The sequence below is a fragment of the Amblyomma maculatum genome, chromosome 1 (genome assembly GCF_055883805.1).
Source record: "Amblyomma maculatum isolate TAMU_Amacu chromosome 1, ASM5588380v1, whole genome shotgun sequence".
NCBI lineage: Eukaryota > Metazoa > Arthropoda > Arachnida > Ixodida > Ixodidae > Amblyomma > Amblyomma maculatum.
The window spans coordinates 163,246,712-163,267,261 of NC_139344.1; the positions used below are offsets into that span (position 1 = coordinate 163,246,712).

Consider the following 20,550-nt stretch of genomic DNA (forward strand, 5'->3'; position numbering starts at 1 on the left):
CTTAGTTCTTTATTTTTTTTACCGCTCAAGGTAGGGCCACTTGTTTAAGCTGCAACACCCGACAAAATGGTGGCAGCAACTTTTCGCTTCTGCAGACGCTAACTGCCTAGCCGACGAGCCTAAACCGACAGAATGAGAGCACTACTGACACGCGAGCGGTATCATGACGATGTGTGAACGAAAAGAACAATTACTTCGTCTAGAGCCTCGTTAAAATCCGTATGTGCTACATGAGCGCTAGCATTGCCATGTTTATAGCAGTAAGAGGCAACGCAGCAATTACGATATTTATTGTGTGCATTGTCTCTGCCCAACTTCTCGGATACCTGGGATGTCTCCTTTGCTGCCACCCCAAGTACACATGTTTCTGCGGCGAAGCTTATATACAAGTATGAACAAGAAGACTGGTGACCATTGGCCTCTCTGCACCTTATACGGTCAGGCTTCAGCTGATTTCCTCTAGCACACTATTCGTCTTCAGTAGATGTGCAAATGGTAAGGGGGAAGAGTAGAATATAAAAATATATTATAAAGGAGCTATCTAAAATTGGTTTATTGATCCCTGAAAACAATGCCTTAGGTAAAGCTGCAAAGCAATATTTGAACGCCGTCCTCAACTTCCACATTGGAAAGAAAGTTCTAAGCAGTTTTGCTCATGTTTTAAACGCAGAATTCAGAGGCAGCAGTGCAAGTGACACACAGAACAAGCGAGATGCGAAGCGACAGCTCCTTAGAAGGTTTTGAATTTCCAAAAGATAAAAAAAAAAGGTTGCCTTTCAAATATCGCCCGCTTTTCACCGGCTCCTGGAATAACCTACCTTTCGTGGTTTTCCGCGCCAGCAAAAAACGAAAAATAAAAGAACCTCTTTAGTTCAGTGGTGCTTGTAAAATTTGAAGGCGTCAGCCACAGACAAAAAGGAGCAGTGTCTTTAGTTGCCCCACTGGTTCTTTCCGGTTGCTACTTTTCTTTCTTACCTCAACTTCGGTCTCATCCGGTGTGCTGCGCGCTTCCGTTGACGACAGCTTGGTTGGTCGCTAATGACGCGTCCAATTTCTGTGGGGCAATGTAGGCGGGACGGCAAGTCTATAATATTGAGCTGCATATTAGTACACTCCACAGTGTGACTTTGCCTGACCCTCAACATACGTGACGTTACCTTCTTTTGGCTCAACCGTTGCGCAGTTCGTTGCACAAGGATGTCGTAACTGCCTCAGGGCAAGTGAATGCGATGTGGCAGGGAGAAAAAACTCAGGGTTCCCTGCTCTTGAGCCGAGAAGTCATGTCCGGGTGCATGCGCTTGAGCTGAGCGTAGAGCAAGAATGCTTTCAGTAGCGTCTCTGAAAGGTTCTTTTGCCAATGTGCACTTGGATGTAGACATTATAGAGCCGCACAACGCAGGGAAAAAGTATAAGACAGTAAGGACAGCTGATCCAATCATACTCGGCACTCTGACGCGAGGAATATGCGGCGTGCATCGAGGCTGCAGCACTCACTCCGGTTTCTACGTGGTGATTTCTTTGCTACTGTTCTCCGTTCTATATTTATGTTGCGTAGCATTTTATTTCCTTCTTCTACACTCTGCCCATTCTTTCAACAAGTCATTTACGAACTTCTAGGCTTTGACATTGTTACGTTTTTCATTTTTTCGCTTCATTCCAAGTCACTGCCTGCATACAGTGCACGCTGGCGGGAAGCAGCAAGTTCGCTCGTGCTCCAGGCGATGTATATTGTGATTTAATGTTTGTACCAGAATTAAATGTCGCATAAAAGGTTTTAATTTTATTTTTACCCCTAATATGTAAAGAATGGCTTGAGTATTGCACTGAAACACCAGGAATGGCTTTATTATCACCGAGTTTTATTCAGAAAAATTGTTTATGCTAGCATGAGTGAATTTTCCTTTCCTTCTAGTTGCTTCATATCTCTTAATAAACCTGAGACGAACAGCACTGCTAAATCTCTTATTTTCCTAAGTAAATGAAAGCCCACTTAATTTGGGATAATGTCGAGTGCTTGTCATTATAAAGCACAATCGTCGACGACTATCGCATAGGTGTTGAAGTAGAAGTCAATGTTGCATTTGAATCGACACTGAAGGCAGCCATATGGCACCCCTGGGATGCATAAGAAAATCAATGGAAAGAACCACAATTGAATGTTCTAGCTCAAAAGTTCGTATTTCTTGCATTTCAGGCGCTCCTAGTGTTTATTTACTTATGTAATACTTCGGAAATGTCATTATATTTCAGCAGGAGAAGAACATACATTCAATATTAACCGTGATCACGGCATCGCTGCACACATAAAAAAAGTGCACAAGTGCAATAATACGATATACACAATAATCAGGAATAATATGACAAATATACATGCTACAACGAGAAATAATACAATAAAAGAACTGAACACATAAAGACGGCGCCAAACAGCTGCCAACATAGCAGAACATCAATCGAAGGTTGACAAGTGGAAGTTGTGGGTACAGCATTCCATTTGGAAATTATTCTCGATAAAAATAAAATACATATCTTGGTGTGCTGTGCGCAAAAAGAAGTTGGAAAATAGGGCTATGCCTTTCGCGTGTCGCTCACGCATAGAATCATTGGTGATGTAGTTTTCGGTTCGGATACCAAGTCGGCAGAAATATACGAAATGCATGAATTTGAGGTGGGGCTTCTTTCTTCACTCTACCAATGGCTGCCATTCTGCAAACGGCGACACGCACGACGGAACGAGGAGCCTAGGTGCCTATAGAAATTCAAGTTGAAGCGAACTGCAAAGGTATAGTATTTTTTTTTTTCGACTTTTCGTGCTTCTTTGGTTGTGTAGAGTTCCCATGTAACGTAGGCGTATTAAAGTAAGTTACACTGCGTTAAATGCTTTTACAGTCTCGGCGTCTACGATTGTGCAAGCGACTATTTTTGCGAAGAATCTTGCACTGTTTTCACGAATTCAGCAATTGCGGCTTTGTTGGAATTATTTGCGGGACTTAACAGCACGTACTGCCTTTTTTGTGCATAACAAAACAAAATTGCTGACGATTACGTTTCTTCCTAATGCGAAACTTGAGTGCAGCTCATCTGCTGTTTCACCTTTTTGAAAGACTGAGGCAAAAATTTCGAGCAAAACATGTATGTACAATTACAGACAACGTTTTTTTAATTTTTCACACATATTCCGTCATGAAAAACTCCACCAGCAGTTGTTAACTGTCATGAAGGAAGCTTTGGGGTCGGAGAAATAAAGAGAGCAATTAAGTTATCGGGAGGCTGCGGGAGGCAGCGCGTGGGCCCATAGGAACGTTGAGGGGCGAAGAGATAGCAGCGACTGACTGATGCCGCTGACGCCGCTATCAAGTCAAGTCAACGTGGCTCTGCGTTTCGGCTTGGGACGTACGCACCGTGATCAGCTGAAAGCGAGCCGGCGCTTCTGCAACCGGAGAGCACCGTCCCCGCCACGCAGGAAGAGGGGGGGGGGGGGGGGGGGGGGGTGTACACACAACGGCGAACGGCGGTGGCAAGAGCGCGCGCAGCAATCGGAGAACACGAGCGGTCGCCGCCACAGAGGAAGAGGGGGGCTGAGAGGGAGGCGTATTGAAAATCAAACTAGCGCACTTCAAAACAAGGACACAGAGAGAGAACGACAACACAGCGCTGTGTTGTCGTTCTCTCTCTGTGTCCTTGTTTTCAGCGCTGTGTTGTCGTTCTCTCTCTGTGTCCTTGTTTTGAAGTGCGCTAGTTTGATTTTCAACATGAATTACCAACTAGCCCGTTCTTCCACCCTTGCGAGGGAGGCGTAGCTGGTTACGATGCCGACGCCGACGCGAAACGCAGGAACGGGCGCCAAAGAGCGGCACTTAAAAGGATCCCTTTCCAAAGCGGGAGATTAGGGCGGACGTCAGACCTTCTACGGCGATGCGTGATGCTGTACCTTCTACGCGATGCAGCTCGTTCAGCCGAAAAGCCACCGAATATGGTCGGAAAAAATTATTTTGGTAGACAGCGTCATGACGTCAGAGGCACGAAAATTTCAAACACACCAAATTCAAAATTTAAAAGGCTGTTTGCGGAATGAACAGGCCATTAAAGGCGCTATCGCGTCTACTTTAAGTCGAAACCTAGGCACCCAGATATTTTTATTTCTTTTAACGCCCTTATTAAAGTACTTTCTTGCCAAATTTTCTTTTGGGAAAAAGCGTCGGATGGTAAAGCGAAACAATTAATTTGGCATAACAACATTTTATCCACATCCTTGCTAGCGTATCCGCTAGCAAGGATGTGCGCGCCATGCCTGAATGCATGAATTGTTTTTACCATTCAAGTAGTTGATTTTACTAACAGAGCGTTCTAAATATAAACTCCACGAATTTCCTAAAACATTCTAAATAGAAGAAGAGCATAAAGGAAATCTCACGTGGCTCTATACGTCTTCGAAAACGCACAGCCACGATGTAGAGATGATCATAAGCAAATTGTAAAGACAAAGATAAACTTTTAAACTTGGGAGCGTAAGAAAGCGTTTTCCTGCAACTTGCACGTGCTGTGAAGTGCTTGCACGATAACTTCGATTTAATCTTTTTAATGACAACGTTGTTCACACATTGCACCTGGCTATCCTAAATTGATACGGGCGTAAAAGTGTGCTATTCTGAGGTTCCTCGATTTGATTCCGATCGCCAGAGAAACACGCTTTCCTTTGTGGTTATTCTAACCTGGGTTTTAACTTGTTTTGTTGACATCGTACAAGAACTACTGCGCGTCGGTGGCGCATCAAGTTAATGGTAATCTTTGGTCTGGTTTGGTTTACACGGTTTGATGTCGTAAAACGACTCAGGCTATGAAAAACGCCGTAATAGAGAGGCCCGGAAATTTTGACCACCCGGGGTTCTTTAGCATGCAGTGACATTGCACAGAACACGTACGGGCGCCTTGCTTTTCGCTTGCACCGATAGCGACTGCCGCGGCCGGAATTTTAGGTAGAATAATATAACGATTTTATTCCACCAGAAAACGAGTTCTCGCAATCGCCCTCTTAGCGACTGGTTGGCGAAAATTTGAATATGTGCATAACAAGTTTGGGCTGTATGACGCCACTTGACGGCACAAGAAAGCTAAAAAAAGATGACGTCAAAATAACGATTCAGCACTAATTACGAACATGAGATGCGCTATTTCATTGGGATCGTTTCTAGCAGCCCCGTCCGTATGGAATAAAATATGGCGGCGCTATTCTCCGGGGCAGGTCCTGCAAGACGGCAACGGCCGCAACTGCCGAGACTCGGTCGACATGCGGGCGACAGCCCAGACACCGCTTTCAACTGAGGAAGGAAACTTTGCAGTGATTGTATGGCGAACTAGCCAGCAACTCATCAGCGTTTCCGAAATCGCTCTTTGGTGGAGCGGTAGGTGCGCGCGTTGAATTTTGTTTTTTCTTCGGGTGGAAGCTTATCGCTTTGCAGCGAGGAAACAATCGGACAGACGCAACCTTCCATTAATGCCTGCGTTCGGCGCGCCGCGAAAGCAATCGACTGTGTTAGTGCGCAGAAGTGGACCTTCTTCTTAAGGACATCGGCGGAAAAAGATCATCGAAAGAAGGTTATCTCCGGTCCGGCAGCATACATGACGTCATGGGGCTCTAAGAAAGTAGAATTTCTGTGTCGCCAACAATAGCATGGTTGAAAAGATACCGTTTTGTGCAGTCTCTAGACGCGTGCATGACTTCGCTTAACGGTTGGCTCTTCTCAGCAATGCCTAGCCGCGGGCATGAAACGCTGACATGGAATCTGCGCCATCGCTGCTTGTCTGCCGGGTCTCGTGCATGACGCATTCGTCTGGCGATGTTGAACTCAGGATTGGTCGCAGTTTGCAATTTTATTCGGACACGAGGGAGCCTCCAACAACAGCGATCACAACCAATCAATCTCAACTACGGCCACAGGAGAGCGAAATTATTAAAAGCATTGGAGCCATCCGCTGATACACCGGGGGCCCTATTCTTGACACACATGGCCGCCGTTCAGCGCCGTTTTGTTTCTCTGATTGTTTCTCAGAACAGTCACGTGTTTCAAATTTGTGGCGCGAAACTTCAGTGTGTCGAAATGACTTTTTGCGGTGACGTAAAAATGACGTGAGCGTGAAAACAGAATTTAGCAATGGTGTTCATGACGTCTGGATGGTATTTATAAGTAATCGGGGAGGGAAAACAGAGGTATATATGGTATAAAGGAAAGCACTTACGCTTGTTCATTACAGATATTTAGTTCAGCATGCCTTACGGCGATTGCGTGATTAGCGAAATAGCGGGTCGGAAATGCGCATGCGCTGAACGCTAACAGCAAAATAGCGCTAGCGCATGCACGCAGTTTTGAGAAGTTAGCGCGCGTCTTTTGCGCATTTAGCGTGAAAACATGACGGCGTCCCTAGATCGGGCAGCCATCCGCTTCAGACGAACAAGGAGTCGTTGCAGTTCCGGTTGGCACGTTTATAGGTAACTATTGGTACATTCGTTTTTCGCTTTCACTAATCTTGCTTCGACGACGATGTGCAGGGTGTAGGAAGCTTTTTTGTGGAGATTCGGTCTGAAATCTGATGCTCCTTGGCCTAATGGGGTCGCCTACGACGATGCAACCACTCTGAACACATCGATTTAGTTTCCAGACTCTATATTTTACTTCTAAATTTGGCTACTATATAATTATAATTTACGACAAAGTATTGAGCTGGCTGTGAAGTTTGCATTACACAATTTCAAAAGCCTCACTTCAAAGGGGCATGCAAGTGGTTCTCGTAACATACGTCCATCAATCCTCAGAGCAGAGAAGAGCAGACGAGAAGCATCGTAATCAAAATGTCCAGCGCCAGAGTCGGAGCACGGTGTAACAGAAATATGCATGTACCTTTGACTTCTCATGACGACGTCGCACTGCTCCGAGAAGTGCGCAACCTGAATCTGTTTCGAGCATTGGAACAGCTGCTGTTTATCGGGGTCCGCGAATGGCTGGTTTTCACGTGCTATTAGCTTTGATTCGAAGCGAATTTTTTTTTTTTTTTCAATAAATGTGTGAATACTCACTGCTGCGAATTCCTCCGTCAGCCAGCTGTGATTGTTGGCATCGCTAAAAAGGTGCAGAAAACTACGAACAATGTAGCGGATAATCGTGGCGTTGGACATCACTGATGAATACAGACCGAAGATAGGTTCCAAATCGCACCAGCTGTTGGGATACGCAAGCCGTCTTCGTGCAATAAAAAGTGCCTATCGGTCAGGGACCTTAACGCCTTTGGCGCTGGTGAAAGTGTCTGGCACAGCAAGCCAGCTGTAAAGTGGCTCAACATTCTCTTTTCGAATCGGAACGGACACCTGAACAGCGCAGAGTCCGCAGCAGACATATCCAGTTGACCATTCTTTGGGCAGCAGCGGCATATAGTCAGCCCACTTCTCATTTGCAGGGAGATTTGCAAACTTCCTGCTTTGAACAAGGCAGGGCGAGCGAGCTCGAGAGCATACGCTCCTAGATACAGTTCTTTGTACTCCACCCATATGTCAGCATCGACAGATATCGCGAATCATTCAAGACGCTCGACGGTATAGTTGAAATACGCCTGAAGAATGTGCAATTCAGAGGCCAAGCGCCGCGCTGGAAGGGCACACCGCAGTGCTTTGGAAGCAGACGTACAAAACATTTAGAAGCAGAAGAACGTCTGTGGCGCCTGTAGAAACAAACGTTCGTCTGCTTCTAAACGTTTCGCACGTTTGCTTCCGCACAGACGTCGTGCCCTTCCAGGGGGGGAATTCTGTAACGCTCTCAATACAAAACCAGTCTCAAACCGCTCAACTTGCCCTGCTCCTATTGGTCGGCGGCCATATTGAAATTTTGCGTCATCACTGATCTCACCGGTGACTGCGCTTACGTCATCAACAAGACTAAAGTGGTGACGTTGCCCATGAGCTGAATATTGACTGAAATTGTGAGCGAAACGAGGTAACCCCAAAACCAGTCAACTGAGTAGAGCGAAAATGGCGGCTGTGTTCCTTGCGTTGCTATAGCGTTGCGCTGGCTGTGTGTCGGTGCGATCCACGGCGTAGAAGGGAGGACGAAGACACGTTTGACGTACCGGTCTAGTTGTTCCGACTGTGTTCAACTCGGAAACCAGCAGAAAGTGGAGTGACTGTGCGGCGATTGCCGACGAACATCGATGAACGGGGGCTCACGCAGCTCACGGACGAGTGCGCAGCCACTGCGGCTGCATGCGCACCGCGTTTTTTTGCTATCGGGGGCTACCAGCTTGCGTCGGGAACGTAACATCGTTTGCATCGCATAGGCATCGATCAGCAGGTGCGTGCGCTGATAGCGGAAGCCATCGGGCGGAACGCTGATTGTCGTCAAGGTGCCGCGGTGCGATATGGAAAGAAGTCGCTAGGCAAGGGGTTCTACGTTGTGAACATCACAGTAGTGAGTAAATGTTGGTTTTGACTGTGTGTGTTTGGCTACGACTTCGAAACGTCATTGTAAACTTGTATTGTGCCTATTTTATTACAGATCTGCGACGCGAACATACGCACTTTTGACCCTCGTTGCCCCGTGGGACCAAGGACTCCAAACAACGCGTTCGTCTAGCGGTACTCCTGCACGCCGAAAGGTGAACGAAGGCCTGTTAAACGCCTGCGACTTTTCTTGGGTAAGCTGTAAAAAACCCGCGTCGGTTATCGAACGATATTGATTATATGCATTAATATGTGCAATCGACCACTTGCTGTAAGTTGGCTTCTCTGCAAGTCTCGTTTTCTAACCAAAAGGACTCGTTCCCCCTCGCAATGTTAAAAAACGAACAGAGGAAAGATCTCTTTTCTTTCCAGCTGTTGTCTTCGAGATTACCCAGCGACGCCTGACGAAAGTTCAATACCTGTATATACCTCAAAATACAGAACGAAGGGACTAGGGATTGTAGTGCCTTGCCCCCATTCGTTACGCTCCCTCCCTACGACACGTTCGCTACTCGAAAGTGTGAGTACGCTGCAAAAAGCGCCTGCTTCTTTTCATTTCAGCAAGAACTAGAAGTCTGTTGTGTGACAACGAGACCCTTTGGTTGGATTACGAGCCTTACAGAGAAGCTGACTTGTATTTCGGCGAGTGATCGATTGTCTGAATTCGCTGAAGCTGCATGCATAAGACGGACTATAGTTATGCATATGAATGCTTGTTAATGTACAAATTTAGTGTTATGGCACCAGGAACCAAATATTCAATGTTTGAAATCTCTTTACTGCCTAAGAAACCGTAGCGCTTGTGTTGTGCAGGTAATCTTAACACATTTTTGTTTATATCACTGTAAAGCTACAAGGCTATCCTTACAATGATGCTTGCTTGGACAGCCCTGTGACACGTTGCCAACATTCCTGTGAATGTTTACCACCTCACTGCGGGCTAGTTGGTATGGATCTTTGATTGTATACTAGAACATGCAAAAGGCGGACTTAAGTGGATGTCATTGTTTGGTTATGCAGGAGACAGTGACTACCCACTGGAGTCATGGCTGCTTACACCAATGCCAAGTCATCCCAGACCCAACTTGCTGTCCCTTCTCTGCTATCACCTTGCAGCCTGGCACAGTTGGCTGTGGTCACTAGCTGTGTGGTAAACATACTTAAACCGAAAAGCGTAGCGTTACAGCAAGGTAATAAATATCCATGACGCTTATTGGAATCAGAAAATGGCACCAAAGATTTTTTACTGCCACATATACTCAGTAGAAGCACTTATTTCTTGGCCGCTGTATTTCACTCGAGTGTTTTTATTGAGAAAGAGACATCATACATACCAGCACACTTACCTTGATGTACAATGACCATACAACATTGACACGTATATTGCAGAATAATTATCGGGCTCAAAGAAGCCGCTCCCTTTCAACATATTGAAGCTACCTATACAAATAGGTACTGTATGCATGGTGCAGTGTGCAAAACGCTTACATATCAGAAGTAAAAATGCCAGCTGGATGGTATACTACTAGAGATCTTGCTCGCAGTGCTAAATGCTGTAACAGCTGTTAGGAGAATGGTGTACAAATACTAGGCTGCAGTGCCCACAATGATTGCTGAATGATTACAAAATTCTAGTGAAAATAAAATAAGCATCACACATACATTGTTAAGGCAATGTGTGAGCAGATGTTATGTACACTAATAAAACGTGTAAAACTGCAAGGGGACTGCTGAGCAGCTTTAAGACAGTAGAGGCAGCTAAGACATGAGCGTTCAAAAATATTTTTCACCATAAACATGATAGAACGAGGGAAATAAGATGGCTACTCAATACAAAACAGCACTAAACAAGGGTTGAGGAGGAACCTTGGTTTGCTAGCCAAAATGCCTCGGCAGCAGCTTTTCGATGGAGGCGAAAAGCAAGACGCCCGTGTGCTGTGCGATGTCAGTGCACGTTAAAGAACCCCAGGTGGTCGAAATTTCCGGAGTCCTCACTACGGCGTCTCTCATAGCCTGAGTTGCTTTGGGACGTTAAACCCCACAAACCAACCAACCAACCAAAATCGAAATGTGGGCTCGGCTTTCAAACTGAGGCTCCCCTCAACCCGTGTTCAGCGCTCTTTCATACACCATAACCATGTGATAAGCACCTCTTTACTTAATTGTCACCTACTTTTGACCTTGGAATTTATTTTCCAAGTTGTTTTCACCAAATAATCAGAAAAAGCATCTTTTGTGCAAACTGGCTTTTCAATTGAAATGGTTTGTACATAATGCACACAACATGGAAAGGTAATAGAATGAGGAATGTGTGTAAAATGAACATCTTTTTGAAACACTGCACACACTCCATGATGACACTTCAAAACTAGCACACATTCTTCGCCTTCGAGGTAATCTGCACACCTCACTGGTGGGCCTCTTGTTTATAAGACTAGGGAAATTTAGCAGATTCACCAGCTCGCCTCCGGCATCGCGCACCAAGCTTGCGTGATGTGTTTTTCTTTCCCGTCGAAAAGGGGGGGGGGGGGGGGGGGGGATACCGTTCAACAATGTGCCACTAACAAACACAACTTGCTGCGCGAAATACAACATACTGCACATCCCTGTCCAGACCTGGCTGAACAAGCTCGTCCTCTCCTCGGTCACTATATCAAATTTCTGAATAAAGTATTTTATTTCTCTGAACACACCAAAGGAAGCATTAACATCACAGTTTGTGTACCTTATAGAGACTAAACAATCAACATCAAAACATCAACGGAATATCGGGAACGGAGCCCGATGTGGCCGAAGTCAACTGGCTGCGAAGCACAGGAGTGACTGTCACCGTGGCTTGCATGAGGAGTCCGTAGTGGAGGGTCGTGTGTCGGATCTCGTTTCCCGCACTGCAATTGCTAACTCTAGCATAGTAGCTGCCACCTGCCTTACTGCAAGTGCAAACGTTCCTCTGTCGGCAAACACAGTAATGTAGCCTTCATGATCTTCTTGTATTTTCTTTTAAACAAACAGAACAGCAGACCACATACCTCCCACTCGTCGCTCTTGCCATCGATAGTAAACACTGTTTGACAACGCTGACACTCTTCAGTAAGCTGATGACTTAGTCGATTTTCATGCCCAACGCTTTCACCACGCTGATCACTGCAGGTTCGTAGCCTTCATTGTTTTCAATCGGATTTTTCCAGCTGCTCACGACATCCGCACAGGACCTCGATTTCAGGCGACGCACGGAAAATAGCAACTAGCCGAGGAATCAGCTGTTTTCTGGCAAGCCGCCATGTGCCCTCTTTGACACCGTCAGCGTGCCCTCGCGGAGACAAAAAGTTACTAAAGAGCAAATTTAATTGCGAAGCATAAAACGTATCTCCTTATGCTTCATGTTAGTTAGTTGTAAATACAGTTCCTCAGCAGAATAAATATTTATTAATTTTATTTACTGCGTATTAACTGCGCCGTTTCATAAAAACTTAGGAGACGGTCCCTCGTCGGCCTCGGCTAGCGTTGCGACAAATGTGTAGCAGTAGGCACGACCGCGGAACGGGGACCTCAGGGGCGGAGTCATGCTACGAGTCGCTGGCAATTGGTCGATTCCGTAATCCGTCACGATTGACGTCTTAAGGTCACGTGAAAGCCGCGTCAATTTGACGTCACGCTCTACAACTTGAGAGCGAAATTGAGAGCGTTACAGAATTCCCCCCCAGGTTCGTCTGCTTCCCTAGGCGCCACAGACGTTCGTCTGCTTCTAATGGTGAATTCCAATCGCAGAGCAGGAGCACTTCCAGAGCAACGTTTTCTGCTCCTTTCGGAGCAATTGTCTTCCAAACGCAGATCCGGAACACGGATCGCGTCTTCCAAACGCAGAACGGGAGCAATTGCCGAGCAAGGGTCGCTCCGCGGAGCAGTCAAAACTGCTCCGCCGAAATCGGGGGAACCGACCGGAAGTTTGCGTGACGTGACTTTCCGAGCGACGCTTGCGCATGCGCTAGCTAGCGCATCCATTTCCGGTGGCTCGCCGCGTTGGCTTCAGAGACAACGCGCCGCTCCATAGCAGACGATCAGTATTTGCCGCCGCCATGGATGGTTATTCGCGTCGCGCTCTTGCGCTCGCTTTGCTTGAGGACAGCGAGTCGGAGAGCAGCAGTTCCGACTCATCTGTCGAAGAATCAAGAATCAACTATTTATATGTCCATCGTCAGTGTAAACTCAAAGCCGCGCACGTTACAGCTCGGCTCTGGAAGACTGCAAACATTCGGTACGTGAACCGAAGTTTTCTTCCATAATAAAGAAAATGCTGAAGGAGTCTTACCGTGTGTGTCCGCGCTCGGCTCTTCGAGCAAGGAGGATATAATTGCGTAAACGGCTGGTGTAACCACCATATCAAAGGGAAGAAAGGCTGCAGGCTTGCAAAGCAGACGACGCGAGCGCACGAAAAGCGCGGGCAAGTGCAAGGAATGATGGGTACTTTCTCCATCTCCGTTTGCTCGCGAGCGCCACCTACTTGCTCCGGCCAGAGCAAGAGTATTCGAAACGCAGAGTCTGGGAGCGTGCTCTCCGCCGGATTGAGGCGTTCTGTGATGGAGCATGCGCGCTGCTCCAGTTCTGCGATTAGAATTCGCCATAAACGTTTCGCTTTGCTCCCGACTTCAAAGTCAGATTGTCTCGGCTCCCTCCGGCTCAACCTACGCTTTGCTTCATTTCAGTGAACGCTTTGCTTACCAGGCGGCGCTGGCAAGCACCTCGAATATATATCCTCCACCGCTGATACATCATGCAAAATAGTTTGTGTATCGTTTACTAAACGCTATACTAAAACTCGCTCTGAAGGTGAGCCTTCTGCGGCACGCTAACTTTATTTCAGTTAGCACCGATATTTACGCTAACGCCAAACTAAAACTCTCTATTTTGAATTTAAACAGCGCGAACACGAAGACAAAGGACAAGATAAAAGAAAGTATCTTGGTAAGCCATACTTACGCTTGTATTACGAATGGGCTGAAATGAACTGCCTACTGTCAAGAGCCGACTACTGAAATCTGATTGGCTGACATTGTATGGCGGGAAATGCGTCATGCATAAACATTTAATGATGACGTTAAAATGGCGTTTCATTACGTAAAGGATGTTCTGCCGTTGCTGTAAATAAAGAAAGTTGGGCGCCTCATTTCGATCCATTTGAGGTGGCCGCAAAATAATTATGGCAAATTCGACGTGCCGTGCAGGCGGCTGTTAGCTCACCGCAGTTTGGTAGACAGTTTGGTGGGTGGTAAAGTAAACTGACACATCTTGTTGTAATTGCATAAAGCAGTGAAACGACGTTATAAGGGAACTTTTCAGTTGCGTCATCTTTTAGAGGATTGATAATGAGATGCAGCTTTAAGGCCGCACGAGGGTCGTACCAACCCTCCCGTTGCAAATGCTTTGCTCTCATAGGGAAAACATCAATCCGCGTCGTCATTGCCCAGCACAGCAATGCGGCCCGCTAACTCAAGCGGGTGATCTGCGCGAGACGAGGCATTTAAGAGAGCAACAGAAGGGGAAGTTGGGCAAGTTGTAGGTTGTTCATGATGGTTTCGTGGGCGCTCTTTAACACAGAGACAACGAAAGGAAGAGAAATAAAAGCTCCAGTACCGTGTTTTCTCCTCTTTGTGTTAAACAGCTCTCACCAACCCATCATGAGTTTCAGAGAGCACTGCGATGCTTTCTAATTATCTGTCTGGTCGGTTCGTGAGTACAACCTGAGGGATGATATGGTTCGATGGCTGTGCAGGAACTTCGCGCGGCAGGCAGCGAGGAATCACCAAAGACTGTCTTAAACGTCGGCCCTAAACACTGCCTTTTTTGCCTTGCACTATGCACTCAATGCAATGTTAATGAATTCAGCAGCGTTTCCACGATAGTATAAGCAAGCAAAAATACTCACAGCTTATATTTTAATAAAGGAATGTATGTTCTATGTACATGGCACATGTTTGGTTGCCACATGTGATGTGTTTCATATATTAAGTTTTGCTTTAATATGCATGCGGGCTCATGATTTGCTTATAATTTAGAAAAAGAAAAGTACACCGGAGCACGTTATGACGGTACGCTCTAATCATATGATGCAGGTGAGTGACATATTGTGTTGATTTTTTTTTTAATACAGCCGGAAAATAATCTCTCTTTATCGATTTGCATTTTACCGTTTCGACAGTAAGGAATACGCGCGCGCACCGCCGCCCTAGCTTCATATCACGATTTCCTCAGTCATCTTTCACCTTCTTTCCTTATTCTCCATTTATCCCCCTCTGCACGTGTACTGTAGTCTGGACATCGCTTTATTAATCTTCCTGCTATTCTGTTCTTCTGTTTCTTTCTCTTTCTCGGACGTCTTTTGCGTTTCGCAAGAGCCTTTCCCACGCCAGCGCATGAAAATTTAACCGACTAGGTGTAAGGCCCAGCGTATGCCTTCCACTTTTGTGTGTGTGCGTGTGTGTGTGTGTGTGTGTGTGTGTGTGTGTGCGTGCGTGCGTGTGTGTGTGTGTGTGTGTGTGTGTGTGTGTGTGTGTGTGTGTGTGTGTGTGTGTGTGTGTGTGTGTGTGTGTGTGTGTGTGTGTGTGTGTGTGTGTGTGTGTGTGTGTGTGTGTGTGTGTGTGTGTGTGTGTGTGTGTGTGTGTGTGTGTGTGTGTGTGTGTGTGTGTGTGTGTGTGTGTGTGTGTGTGTGTGTGTGTGTGTGTGTGTCCTTAAATGTCTAACATATTGTGTCGCCTTGAGTTGTGTAGAGCATGGAAAGAGAGAGAGAGAGAGAGAGAGAGAGATGGAGGGAGGGAGAAAGAGAGAGAGAATGTGTGTGTTACACACACATACACGCACATACACACACAAATTCTCTCTCTCTCTCTCTACCTTCCTCCATCTCTCTCTCTCTGGGCTGCTTTCTGTGCTCTACACAACTCAAGCCGATACAATATGATAGAAACTTAAGCAGATTTGGTGATCGGACGGTAGTTGGTTATAACGCGGCTTTTCGAAAAAGGTGGGTAGCACAGCCAGTACCTAACAGTAATTGATACTTCGATACTGCGACCGTTGTCCTCAGACACGGACCATGCCGGCTGCGTCGGCGCCTATTCGTCAGGGCTGGAGCTACTTTGGAAATCTGTCGATCCCTTCTGCTAAAGATGAGGTCCTTAAACCTTTTAGTTTATGCATTTAAATGCCGTTGATAAGTGAACGTCAGAGGTCATCGGCGCTTATGGACAGCAATGCTACTTTCCGCTCCCATTTTGCACCACTGCGAATATTCCGTTGCCTTCTTGCTCTTCAGCAGAAACTCGAGCAGCCTTTCCGTGCGTAGCTGATGCCGAATGTTCGACCGCAAATATGTCATGACACACTGATACCGCAACACCACGACATACTTCACTCGCCTCACTGCAACCCGAGGCTTTGGAATCACGGAATGCACCGCAGTGTATCGGTTCCTGCCGGAGCATCGTCGTTTTTCATGCTTGGCGCCAATATATGTATAGTAGCAGACGACAGCGCGCTTTTTTCTGTAACTTTATTTCTCTTTTTTTTTTTTTCAGAATGCGTAGGCTGATAGTGTGCTTGCGTAACCTGGCACCGTCCTACTGCACACGTCACGCGTACGTCACAATTTGAACAAAATGACGAATTGTCGAGAATAGGGCACCGGCATGGTTGTTTTGTTTAAGAAACCGGATATGATTTGGAACTCGCTATTGACGGCTGTAAATGATGCCACGGCTATTAAAAAAACAGCTTTTTACACTTTTACCTTTATTACATAAGAGTAAACCTCTATTATCATGCATCTAAGTGGTACTGGCTTCTTAAAAAATTATTATTTTTTTTTTCAAAAATAAACCTGTTTTACGGCCCTTTGTTAAGAAAAAACAAGACAATGCATTTGGGCATGTCTTATACATCTCACTGGCCCTTTTCGTGAAAACCGCGCCTGGGAGGCGCAGTGGTTAGGGCGCTCGACTACTGTGCCCAAGGATGCGGGATCGAATCCCAGCCTCGGTGGCCGCTTTTCGGCGGACGCGAAAGGCTAGGCGCCCGTGTGCTGTGCGATGTCAGTGCACTTTAAAGAACCCTAGTTGGTCGACGTTTCTGGAGCCCTACACTAAGGCGTCTCTCATAGGCTGCGTCGCTTTCTGACGTTAAACCTCAAAACCAAACGAAACCAGCTTTTCGTAAAACGTTACTCCTTGACGTCATGGGAATGGTCACGTTGTCGTCACTTCATACGGAATTTTGACATCTTCACCGCTGGAATGAAATCGATTTTGGCGTCGTTATAATATTCCACCCTTGATCTCGCACCCTCGCGTGCAGCAGTCGAGCGTTCTAGCCACTGAGCCACCACGGCAGGAGCTAATGGTAAAGTTTATCGCTAATATCACATTTGTTAAAGTTGTTATGCATTATATGATTTGAGGGAACTTACAGACGTTTGTAACAAGTTCGAAACACTTTGAAATTCCTTAGATATGTCTGTAGGTCGCACAGATTCATTATTTGAGCTTACCACTGTGGCTCCGTCTTTCCTTTTGCATTTAAATAAGCCGCCATACAACGCTTTACCTTCACCCCACCCCTTGCTGTGATCGTCACGGGACTTTTCACCGGTACAATGACGAGTAACACTTGCCGGGCCCGACGTTGTGCGCTGTCATGACAGAAGTCACTGTAGGCTTATTCATCGGTTTGTGGCTCTCTAGTAAATCTAAAGAGGAGGAAAAGTCTAACAAAATAAAAACTGGGCAGTTTGACGCTGTAGGACATGGGTATCGAGCGTTAGCTGTGCGTATTTTAATGTTGATCGCACACCTGACCTAATGGTTTCCATGCTGGTGTATACTCTTTTAGGAATGCTGGCTTGTATGTAGGCGCGAACTCATTTAGCAGTACTGTCACGACCCCCATGATTTGCATGTAGCGAGATGGCGTATGTGCATAATGTATTTACCTAGGTTAATTGAAGGAGCGGCACAGATGGAACTTGATAAAGACAACAATGTTTGCTACACAGCGTGAGACTCAGCTGCTGTTTTCCACTAGGCGTGATCGGCTGCGGCGATAGAATAGTGCTGTCGTGCCTGCGCACGATGATGACAACGACGGTGTTTGCTGCACAGCGCGAGCTGGAACACATACTGCGCACAAGTACGTGGCATCGTCCGTGGAACGCTTGAGGTACTAGGGGTTGCAAAACGTCAAACTCTAAAATGAACATAGCAGGGCTAAAGTTTGCGGCGAACGTATAGATGAGCCACGTTAAGTTAAAAGTTAGCCGGCGTTTAGCTCTGCCTCAATCGTCTGAAAGCACTGGTCGGCATGGTTAGACCTGGTTTTGCCTGGCGATTTACTACTGTGAGATTGACACAGAGTTGGCCAAAGTTAAATTCTTTATGTAATGTTGGCCCTTCAAATCAAAGGTAAAAAGTTAATCAAATAATTCTAGTTAATTATTCTTTTCATCACAGAGGGCTATCCCGCCCACAATGCCCGCCTTGCTTCCCAAAACCACCTGCACACACTGCACCAGCGTATTTCTCGCAAGGTTTAAAATAACGACCTGTAAATGGTTAAAGGAAACACCCGGTATATATTGGATAGGCCTCTCGGACATGCAAGCGTTACACAATATTGCTGAGCTCTAAACCTCAGGATTAGTGCTTCCGCACTAAAAATTACATTCATCATCATCATCAGCCTGATTATACCCACTACAGGGCGAAGGCCTCTCCCATATTTCTCCACATAACCCGGTTCTGTGCTAGCTGCATCCACTTGGCCCCTGCGAACTTCTTAATCTCATCCGCCCACCTAACTTTCTGCCGCCCCCTGCTACGCTTTCCTTCCCTTGCAATCCAGTTTGTTACCCTCAGCGACCATCGGTTATCCTCTCTTCGCACTACATGTCCTGCCCATGTCCATTTCTTCTTCTTAATTTCCACTAGAATGTCGGTAACTTGAGTTATTTCTCTGACCCACTCAGCGCGCTTTTTATCTCTTAATGTTACACCTACCATTTTTCGTTCCATAGCCCTCTGGGTTGTCCTCAACTTAAGTAGAGCTCTCTTAGTTAGCCTCCATGTTTCAGCCCCATAGGTGAGTACAGGCAAGATGCAACTGTTGCATACTTTCCTCTTGAGCGATACCGGTAAGCTGCTAGTCATAATCTGCGAGTGCTTGCCAAATGCGCTCCATCCCAATCTTATTCTTCTTGTTATTTCCTTTTCATGGTCCGGATCTGCGGTTACTACCTGTCCTAAGTAGACATATTCGCTTACTACTTCCAGTATTTCGCTACCTAATGTAAACTGCTGCTCCTTCCCGAGGCTGTTGAACTTTACCTTAGTCTTCTGCATATTGATTTTCAAGCCTACCTTTCTAGTTTTTCTGTCTAGGTCATCAATCATTATTTGCACTTCATCCCCCGAGTTGCTTAGCAAGGCAATGTCATCAGCAAATCGCAGATTACTGAGGTATTCTCCATCTATCCTTATACCTAACTGCCCCCATTCCAAGTCTCTGAATACTTCCTCTAAACAAGCTGTGAATAGTACTGGGGAGATTGTGTCTCCTTGCCTAACACCTTTCTTTATGGAAATTTTGTTACTTTCTTTATGCAGAACTATGGTTGCAGTGCAGCCACTATATATATCTTCCAGCACTTTCACGCACGGCTCGTCTATCTCCTGATTTCGCAACGCCTGCATAACCGCCGAGGTTTCAACTGAGTCAAATGCTTTTTCGTAATCAATGAATGCTATGTATAAGGGCTGGTTATATTCCGAGCATTTTTCTACCACCTGATTGATGGTATGGATATGATGAATAGTAGAGTACCGTTTCCGAAACCCTGCTTGATCCTTTGCTTGATTGCAGTCTAGGGTTGTCGTACATTACAGGTTGTCGTACATTACATTAAAAATTACATTACACTGGCATAATTCCAATGACGGCGACGTAACATATGAGAATGTGGTCGGTTGCATCATTTTCAACTGGCAATAGCGCAGACATTTCACATTACTATCCTACAATTATAGTGACATAATTGCTGAACCTTAATTGGACTGGAATGTCGACCTGAGTGAGGACAACGTGTTATATATATATATATATATATATATATATATATATATATATATATATATATATATATATATATATATATATATACGTATATATATATATATATATATATATATATATATGGGGAAAATGAGGGTGCTCGTTAAAATACATGAAGGAAAGAAGCCAACAGTCGGCGAGGCCAAGGAAAGCGTTGAGGATGATACTTTTATGTCTTCTTTTTTTTTAATGTTTGCTTAGATAATCACAGAAATTAGTAATGTAATCTGTTTATGGGAAAGATAATTAAACACAAAGTAGAAGAAAAAACAACATGCCGATGGTGGGATTCGAACCCACGACCTCCGAATATCGCGTCCGGTGCTCTTCCAACTGAGCTACATCGGCCGCTGTCCCCCCTGCTACTTGCTTGGCTATTTATGTTGTCTGTATACGAACCTTGAGAGTGTTCACCAGCGCCACCCTCAGCAATAGCGGCGGACGTAGAACGTCCTTTGTTACCGCCAGTGTCACGTAGAACGTGATCAAGAGCGAGGGTGAAAGCTGTGCTAGAACCCTCTTACGCTACCTATGGCTTCAAGACTGCAGAACCGAGACCCCCGTAAGCTGCAAGCAGATCAATAAGGGAAAATGAGGGTGCTCGTTATAATACATGAAGGAAAGAAGCCAACAGTCGGCGAGGCCAAGGAAAGCGTTGGGGATGGTACTTTTATGTCTTCTTTTTTTTTAATGTTTGCTTAGATAATCACAGAAATTAGTAATGTAATCTGTTTAGGGGAAAGATAATTAAACACAAAGTAGAAGAAAAACAACGTGCCGATGGTGGGATCCGAACCCACGACCTCCGAATATCGCGTCCGGTGCTCTTCCAACTGAGCTACATCGACCGCTGTCCCCCCTGCTACTTGCTTGGCTATTTATGTTGTCTGTATACGAACCTTGAGAGTGTT

The 20,550-nt window shown here is 45.8% G+C and overlaps 1 long non-coding RNA gene and 1 other non-coding gene across 2 annotated transcripts; one reads left to right on the top strand and one right to left on the bottom strand.

Annotated features, from left to right (window-relative positions):
- Positions 1–7,839: 7,839 nt before the first annotated feature.
- LOC146204780 (uncharacterized) lies at positions 7,840–10,341 on the top strand. The gene is made up of 3 exons (XR_014704052.1): positions 7,840–8,453; positions 8,541–8,679; positions 9,506–10,341. It is a non-coding gene; the product is annotated as an uncharacterized LOC146204780 (long non-coding RNA).
- Positions 10,342–19,914: 9,573 nt separating this feature from the next.
- TRNAS-CGA (transfer RNA serine (anticodon CGA)) lies at positions 19,915–19,987 on the bottom strand. Its single transcript has one exon. It is a non-coding gene; the product is annotated as a tRNA-Ser (tRNA).
- Between the last annotated feature and the right edge of the window lie 563 nt (positions 19,988–20,550).